At 37.0% G+C, this 9,244-nt stretch overlaps 1 non-coding gene across 1 annotated transcript; it reads right to left on the bottom strand.

Moving 5' to 3' along the window:
* Window positions 1-8,593: 8,593 nt before the first annotated feature.
* LOC129552902 (small nucleolar RNA SNORA62/SNORA6 family) lies at window positions 8,594-8,743 on the bottom strand. Its single transcript, XR_008685376.1, has one exon. It is a non-coding gene; the product is annotated as a small nucleolar RNA SNORA62/SNORA6 family (small nucleolar RNA).
* Between the last annotated feature and the right edge of the window lie 501 nt (window positions 8,744-9,244).

A 9,244-nucleotide genomic window follows, 5' to 3' on the forward strand; every position in this document is an offset into this window, starting at 1 on the left:
GTATTATGAAAAAGAGAAAATGAATAATTCTATTGGTATAGGTGAAAATAGGAATTTTTAGCAGAATACAGAGAGGCAAATGTAAGATTTAAAAGGTTAAGTAAAATTTCTCTGTTCTTCAACTTGAATTGAAATTATCAATATGAAATCATAATACATTTTATCTTTAACACACACATTGCTTAGCTCTGTTCACTAAAAAGGCAATAGCATGCTTAATACACAGTTTGTACTTCTAAGTATCATTTTCCACTAAAAGAACTAATACTCCTTGGACAAAGAGAGGATTCTAAAATGGGGCGGGAAGTATACAAGATGATTCTATAAAAGATTTTGTCAAACCAGAAACCAAAATATCTATCAAAGAGTACTGAGGACAGATATAAAGAATTTAAGAAGTAAGAATGTTTTTTCTAGCCAAAATATGGACAGTCAGAATCAACAAGAATAACTGCAATGTACTGAAAAATAAAAAAATGCCAAAATTCATAAATACATAATGATACTTTTAAAAAATTACTGCACACTTTAGAAAATACTAGGGAATCAGGTCATTATTTCGAAAACATATATATCCTGACTTTCTTGCATGAATTCAGGATATTTGAGGGTAATTAAATAGTTGATTAGGGAAAGTTTCTATTTACAGAAATATTTCAGGTAATAAATTATTAAAGGAGATTAAAACTTCATCATTTTTCAATTCCCAATAAAACAACATATTCAAGCAGTGATCACCAATTCCATTGTTAACATAAACAAAAGAGAAACAACCAGATATCCTGTGCCTTCTGTGAATTTCCTTTGAAATTTTCTTGCAAAAAAGAAAAGAAAATCAAACTGAATCCGGTCAAGACTTTAAATCTAATTACTTATTTATAAAAAGTGAGGGAGAAAGAGAAACCTATTAAAGAAAACCATGGGATGCAATTGACAAAATCCATATTGTAAGAAAATGTGCAGAATAAATTGCAATTGAAAAATTAAAAAGAGAAAGAGATGGAAACACAAATTAAACTAGATTTCAGATGAATATTTGCAACTGCTTGCTATTGTGAACCCTTTTTAGAGCCCTATCTGAACAAAAATAAAATTATGAGACCATCAGGAATGAAACACCAACTGGATATTTCATGACATTAGGTAAATTTTTAGGAGAGATCATGGCACTGGGATTACATTTTAAGAATATCATTTAGAAACAAATACTGAAATGGTTCTTTTAAGAAATTATATAAACTGAGGAATATTAATAGACGAAAGAGATTGACCATTTTTTTTTTATCATTGTAATCACTGTTCACGTCATGCCTGTCTTGGGAGAATTCATTATACTGGTTTCAAAAACATATATGTTTGAAATGTTTCATAACAAGAAGCTTTTTAAAGTATGATATTTTTAGAAACTAAAAATCTAGAGATCCTCAAAAAGATATTAGCAAATTTCACTGTATAACTAAAAATATTAGAGCTATACACACACTAAGCAACAGATATGGAAAGACTGAAAATGCTATTTATAGTTTACAAACCAGCCCAGGGATTTAAAAAACTGAAAGGAATAAATTAAACTTTACCATTCTTACAAAAAGTAAGAAAGTTAGAAAAAAATTAAGAGGGGTAAACAGGAAATACAAAGTAAAATGTGAACTAGAAACTAGTTCACATATTCAGTAACAAGTAAAAACTGACAATATAACAAAAGAAACTGAGGGATCAAGTATAATAGTAGGCAAGGTCCAAAGGCCAAAAGCCTACAGTATAGCTTTCAGCTCCCCAAAATACTACACACACACACACACACACACACACTCACAGAGCAAGCTATTCATTCATTCATTCAAATATCTAATGAGAAGCTACTAACTCCTTAGTATTTTCTATGGAAAACTGCTGTTCCATTCAGAATTGCATTTTGGGCTTCCCTCATAGCTCAGTCAGTAAAGAATCTGCCTGAAATGCAGGAGACCCAGGTTCAACTTCTAGGTTAGGAATATCCCCTGGAGGAGGAAATGGCAACCCATTCCAGTATTCTTGCCTGGAGAATCCCATGGACAGAGGAGCCTGGCAGATTACAGTCTATGGGATCACGAGAATCGGACACAACTTAGCGACTAAACCACCGCATTCAGAATAAGTCTGTTTTTCTTTTAAGAATAAGAGGTATTAAAAAAATTCAAACCCTAGGGAATGCCAGTAACTGTCAGGAAATGATATTCACCATCATACGCATGCACAAAGTCACAGAGCACCTCTGACCCTGGTCACTTGAGTCCCAGACAGATCCGCAGCCATACAGATGGAATGAGAGTGCCCACACCAGGCTAAAGAGGGCCCCCAGTTTAGAAATTTTGGGGTGATTCCAGAAAGATTACTGACAGTACAGAATCGGTAAAGTCTCATTAGGAAAACAGAAATTGTGCTAAATAGTTCAAACAGAGAGTATTTACTACAAGGAACCCTTACAGAAAATGATCAAAGGACTGAAGGATCAAAAAGTTTCAAGTGAGGAAAACCAGAGAATGAGAACTACAAAAGCTGCTACAACCCCTTGGGCTCAAATAACAGAAGGGAGGAGAGAAGATTACCAGAATCCAGAACACACTGACTGCTAAAATGCTAGGGATTGCTGCCACCCCTGAAACATCTCCATCTCTGCCTGAACCATCAAAAGCCACTGGGAATAGTAGTCACCTCTGGCCTCTGTTTTGGTACCACTGAAACCCAGGAGTCCCTTTGACAACTGGTGATACTACCTGTGTGTGCATGCTAAGTCGCCCTTACCAGTAACTGTACCTGAAATAATTTAAACACTTACAAATTTTAGAAATTACACCCATACTAGCTTTTTGACTCCAGCAACCAAACAGCAATTAACATACTAAGGATTTAAAAGTTTTACAATAAAAAATGAATCACTGTATTCCTAAAGGCTTATTTTTAGTTGGCCCAGCTATTTATTGCTAAGTATATTATAATTTAATTAATCTAGATTTTTATGGTGTTCTCTAACTTTTGGATATCCCATATTTAAAAAGAAGCCTAGGCTTCCCAAGTAGTAACGAATTCCTCAGTAGAAAAGAATCCACCTGCCAAAGCAGGAGACGCTGGTTCAGTCCCCTGGTTTGGAAAGATCCCACTTGCTGGGCAATAATTAAGTTCACGAACTACAACTATCAAGCCTGTGCTCTATGGCCCATGAACCACAACTACTGAAGCCCTGCATGCCCTAGAGCTGGTGCTCAGCAACAAGGAAGCTGTTGCAATGAGAAGCCTGTGCAACACGACGAGAGAGTAGCCTCCTCTCACTGCAACTAGAGAAAAGTCCACACAGCAACAAGACCCAGCACAGCCAAAAAATAAGCAAATCTATAAACAAACTTCTAAAACAAAGCCTGGTCTATTGGGTATTAACATTGACATCACAATAACTCATAAAATTACCATTATATTCTAGGAAAATATAACCAAACAATAATAGAAATCTTTTATTCTTTAATGTACACAGTAACAAAAAATTCAGTTGATTGAAAAAAAAATCATTTTGTTTGATATATCAGGATATTTTCTAATATATAAAATGTCATCTACCAGGTGCAAATGTAAAATGATGCCCTACTTTCTAAAATTCCCGTTCACCCATTGTGTAATATATCATGCTTCATGCTGTTTTACATTATGTAAAATAAACAATGAATACAGACTCTGGATTTTAATGCCTGAGGTGTGAAATTAGTTCTCTGCCAAGTGTGTTTTTGATCGTTAGAGATTTAAAACATTCAGAAGTGTGTCAGTCTGAGACGCATTTCTTCAGTTCACTTACAAGAAATGAAAAGCAATCTAGATATTTAAAAGAAGAGAATGAGATGGTGTAATAGAATGCACTGTGTTGTGAATTTGCGCACAGTCTTTGGTATTCATTGGATTTTATGCATACTACTCACACGGGCAATAAATAGTTCGCATACTCAGTTTCGCTAATTTTTCCTCTGAGGCTCCTTTACATTGCAGTTACCACAAATCCTCCATTATAACAAGATCATCTTGTTTACAAAAGTATAATCTCAAAAAACATTTGCATCTCTAATGTAATTAAGTACTTGTTCACATGGTAATACATCCCACCTAATCTTCTATTTACAAATTTCCATATCTGCACAATGAATAGAAATATTTTTGTGGTTAATAAAAATCATTGGGGACTTCTGAGCTAAGATGGTGTAATAAAACTGATGCACAGAATTTCCTTTCCCAACATTCAATTCAGTGAAATAAAAATAGCAAAACCCAGGAAAAATTCAGGAGCAGCAACTAGGCAATCTAACGTCATGAAGCTCAAAAAACAGCAGCCTAGAGAGGGGAAAAAGATAAGGATCTGGAGCAGAGTGGCAGGTATTTTATAGTGAAGGACTTAGTCTTATCCCTCAAAAGCCAAAGTTGTCTCTGAATACCTCCAAATGTGGGGAAAATGAACTGAGTGATATTCTGATGGGGAGTAGACTCAGATATAGAGAACAGACGTGGTCGCCAAGGGGAAGGAAAAATGGGGGAGGAATGGACTGAGGGTCTGGAATTAGTAGATGCAAACTGAACAAGAAACAAAATCCCATTGGACAGCACATATGCAGTATGAAAATAATATAAAAAAGAATGTATATATGTATATAATAATCACTTTGCTGTATAGCAGAAATCAATACATTATAAGTCAATTATATGCTTCAATAAAAAATAAATTAAGATAAAAGGAATACACAGACATTGATTGTAATTTGTTGAATAAATCACTGACTCTCATGGAATCAAAAGTGAGTCAACTCTGGTTTTATTTATTTGAATTTTCTTTCTTTCCTTCTTAGTAAATTTGGCTACAGGTTTTTTAGGTTTGGTTATCTTTTCAAAAAAACAATTCTTGGTTTTGTTGATTTTTAATGTTTTTCCACTATGTTTTATTTCTGCTAACTAGGTTTGTTCTTTCTCTAGTTCCTTGAGGTACACAGTTAAATTGAGATGTTTTAATTTTTTAATGTAGGTGTTTATCGCTATAAACTTTCTTCATTAATGCTTTTGCTGCAGTACATGTTTTGGTATGTCATCCTCCCATTTTTATTTGTCTTAAGGGGCTTTTTTTCCCCTTTTGATGTCTTTTTTGACCCAGTGGTTGTTCAAGAGTGTGCTGTTTAATTTTCATATATTGTGAATTTTCCAGTTTTCCTTCTGCTATTGATTTCTAAAATGGCCAACAGTTATGTGAAAAGATGCTCAATATTACTATCATCAAGGAAATGCAAATCAAAACCACAATATGTTTTGCATGTGTCAGAATGATTATCAAAAACAGATGAGTGTTAGCAAGGATGCGGAAGAAATTAAAACCTTTGCACCCTGATGGTGGAAATGCAAACTGGTGCAGCCACTGTAGACAGTAGCATGGAGATTTAATTCAAAAAACTGAAACTAGAACTACCATTTAATTCAGTAACACCACTTCTAGGTATTCATCCAACAGAATTGAAATCAGGATCTCAAAGAGATATCTACACACTCACGTTCACTGCACTATTCATAACAGCCAAGATGTTGAAAACAAACTAAATGTTTATCAACAGATGAATGGATAAAGAAAAAGTGCTATCTACAAACAATGGAATATTCCCAGACTTTAAAAAAGCGGGGAGGTGGCAGAATTCTGCAATTTGTAACAATGCTACCGAAAGCTCGGCCTCTCTGTACAACAGTGCCAAATCAGATCCTGGAGACAATAGAAAAGGACAGCTTTATTGTGTTGCCAGGAAAAGTGTTTCAAGGCAGCCTGGATATAAAGTCATTTCTTCTTCTGGTGACCTTGCTCTTTTCTCCTAAAGACTTCAACTGATTAGACGAGTCCTACCCACATTCTTGAGGGTAATATGCTTTACTCAAAGTCAACTGATTTAAATGTTAATTATGCCTAAAAAAATTACCTTCAGGTCAACATCTAGATTTGTGTTTGACAAAACAACTGTGTACCATAGCCTAGCTATGTTAACACATAAAATCAGTTAAGAGAGAAATAGTGTGAAGGAGAGAGAAAGGAAAAGACAGAGGTCCTAAGTTTATGAAAAAAATTGAGAATCGAAGCAGCATAATAAAGTTTAATAGCTATTAGCAACTATAAGTAACAGGATATATATAGCTAACAATTCAATTATCAGTCTAGAGAAAAAAGGAAATGGCAACCTACTCCAGTACTCTTGCCTGGAAAATCCCATGGAAACAGGAGCCCGGTGGGCTATAGTCCATGGAGTCACAAGAGTCGAATACGACTTGATGACTAAACCACCACAGAGCTGTTAGAAAGGACCCTGGGAGCCTATGTTCATTCTATCTTGGCTCTGTTGTCCCAGGTAACTGCTGGCACAATGGCTCCAACCATTTGTAGTGTCACCTAAGACAGACCCATGACCAGAGGAAGGAGGAGGGTGGTACCTGAGAACTCATTATTCTGGAGTCAGGCTGCCTGGAATTAAATCCTGGCCTCCGACACTCACTAGCTGTTTGACCCTTGACAAGTTTCTTAACCACTCTATACTGCAGAGACTTCATCTGTAAAATGAGAGATAATAGTACCTAACCCAAGAAAGTTGAATGGGTTATTCTCTTTAAAGCACTTAGAATTAACAGTGCTTGGCAATGGCAAGTGGAGAAGGCAATGGCAACCCACTCCAGTACTCTTGCCTGGAAAATCCCATGGGTGGAGGAGCCTGGTAGGCTGCAGTCCTTAGGGTCGCCAAGAGTCAGACACCACTGAGTGACTTCACTTTCACTTCTCACTTTCATGCATTGGAGAAGGAAATGGCAACCCACTCCAGTATTCTTGGCTGGAGAATCCCAGGGATGGGGGAGCCTGGTGGGCTGCCATCTCTGGGATCGCACAGAGTCACACATGACTGAAGCAACTTAGCAGCAGTAGCAGCGGAGAAAAAAACCTGATAAAATCATAGTAATAAGAGAATTTAAAATGCAAACATATTAAAAAGATAAAAGTAAAGCAAATAATATGAAGGAGAAATAAGGATGATTCAAAATAAAGCTAACTGATGTCCTTTAAGTAGAACTTAATAAATAAATTTCCATGGGGAAAAAAGGAGTTAATCTTCAAATCAAAAAAGCATATCAGATTTCAGGAAAATCCTAGTTAAGTTATTGAATTTCAGTCAGGCTGGCCTTGGATTTCAACACAATATTTTATGCCATGAGCACAAGAACAATGTGTACAGAATTCTATTACAGCATGTAGCCATGATATTCAACCCACTCCAGTTTTCTTGCCTGGAGAATCCCAGGGACAGCGGAGCCTGGTGGGCTGCCATCTATGGGGTCACACAGAGTCGGACACGACTGAAGTGACTTAGCAGCAGCAGCAGCAGCCATGATATTAGTCAAGTATAAAATCAACAGTCTGTCATTCTAAAACACGAAAGAATCTAGGGACCACAAAACTCATGAGTCATTCTTCAGAAACTCCTTTGTGAAATATATCAAAATGTAAAACTACTTTTATAGAATGAATGAAAATAACAAATTCAGGAATGGTAAAACAATGTAAAAACAAGTGATGACCTGTGTCTCCATTTAAGCAGAATATAAATAAAAGCATATAGATTATGCTTATAGAATAGAATGTAAATGCCAGAACCTTGACAGTATGAAAATAATAATGTTCTGACATATACCAGTAGATTAAAGAAAAATATAAAAGAAAACATGAGAGTACTAATTCCCCATCATCAAAAAGAAAGCAATCAACACCCTCTTGAATTGAAGATGCAGTTTTAAAAAGGCTCCAAATTGTTAATGATTTTCTTAATCTTTTTATTTAAACTTAAAAGTATCCTTTAAGAGGTAATGACTCAAAACATCTGAGTTTTAGCAATTTCTTTTTTTTTTCCATTCCATTCCGTTCAGTCGCTCAGTCGTGTCCAACTCTATGCGACCCCGTGGACTGTAGCCTACCAGGCTTCTCTGTCCATGGGATTCTCCAGGCAAGAATACTGGAGTGGGTTACCGTTTCTTTCTCCAGGGGATCTTCCCGACCCAGGGATTGGACCCAGGTCTCCCACATTGGAGGCAGACGCTTTAACCTCTGAGCCAACCAGATATCCATTTTAAGAGTGTGTGGAAGAACAGCTTAAGACCACTCAGCTGTCATTCCTACCCATTCAGCGGCCTAAGCAGTGGGAACTGCAGAGCAGTCTTCAGTGGAAGGTTCAGTACTCCAGTCTTCAATGGGGAACTGCTGAATAGGCAGAGAAGGCACCTGCACTCCTTCGGACCAGCCCACCACCTCAGGTTGAGTAGCAGTGAACTCTGGAGCTGGAGCAGACCATTCCGCCTGAAGTTCCTCCTTGGTTACAGCTTTCTCAGCTGCAGCCTGCTCTTCCATTTCAGTCTCTTCAGGATCTGGAGTGGAGATCAGGCATGACCTCCCATGGGTGTTCTTGAAACATGGTGCCATGCACGAACAGAACTTCTCAGCTGAGCATTCACCACAACAGACCCACTGAGTGAGTTCCCTTTTTAGGATCTTACAGCAGGATACATCAACTCAATCTTTTGTAGCAAGTATTAGTATCAAGGTCCACTCATTGGGCCAGAAACCCTTTTGGTGTTTTCGAAAAACTTGCCCCTTGTGGAGCACACTGCTTATACTTGTGAGTTCATCGGCCAGTGGCCTCAACTCGAAATGTTAACAATGTGCAGCTAGCAACTTCTTTCACTCCATCTTATTTTCACTTGCTACCTCTTGTTGTTGTTCAGTCACTAAATTGTGTCTCTTTGCCACCCCATGGATTGCAGCATGCCAGGCTTACCTGTCCTTCACTATCTCCTGGAGTTTGCTCAAATTCATTGAGTCAGTGATGCCAACCAACCATCTCATCTTCTGTCATCCTCTTCACCTCCTGCCTTCAATCTTTCCCAGAACTGGGGTCTTTTCCAATGAGTCAGCTCTTTCCACCAGGCAGCCAAAGTACTGGAGCTTCAGCATCAGTCCTTTTAATTTGCTACCTCTAAATTCAAATAAAACTTAATATATTTCATTCCTAAGATATCACAACATGATCCTGTTTCATGAAAAATATTTTTCAAAGCCTTCTTTCTAGCCTCTATTTACATACATACATAGAAAAATTATGGAATAATGTTCACTTAACATTGTTGGGGTAGTGAGACTGGAGATAATATTTATCACTTTCTTTTCTGC

The sequence above is a fragment of the Moschus berezovskii genome, chromosome 3 (assembly GCF_049115385.1).
Source record: "Moschus berezovskii isolate FMDL1 chromosome 3, NW_MosBer_1.0, whole genome shotgun sequence".
Taxonomy (NCBI): domain Eukaryota; kingdom Metazoa; phylum Chordata; class Mammalia; order Artiodactyla; family Moschidae; genus Moschus; species Moschus berezovskii.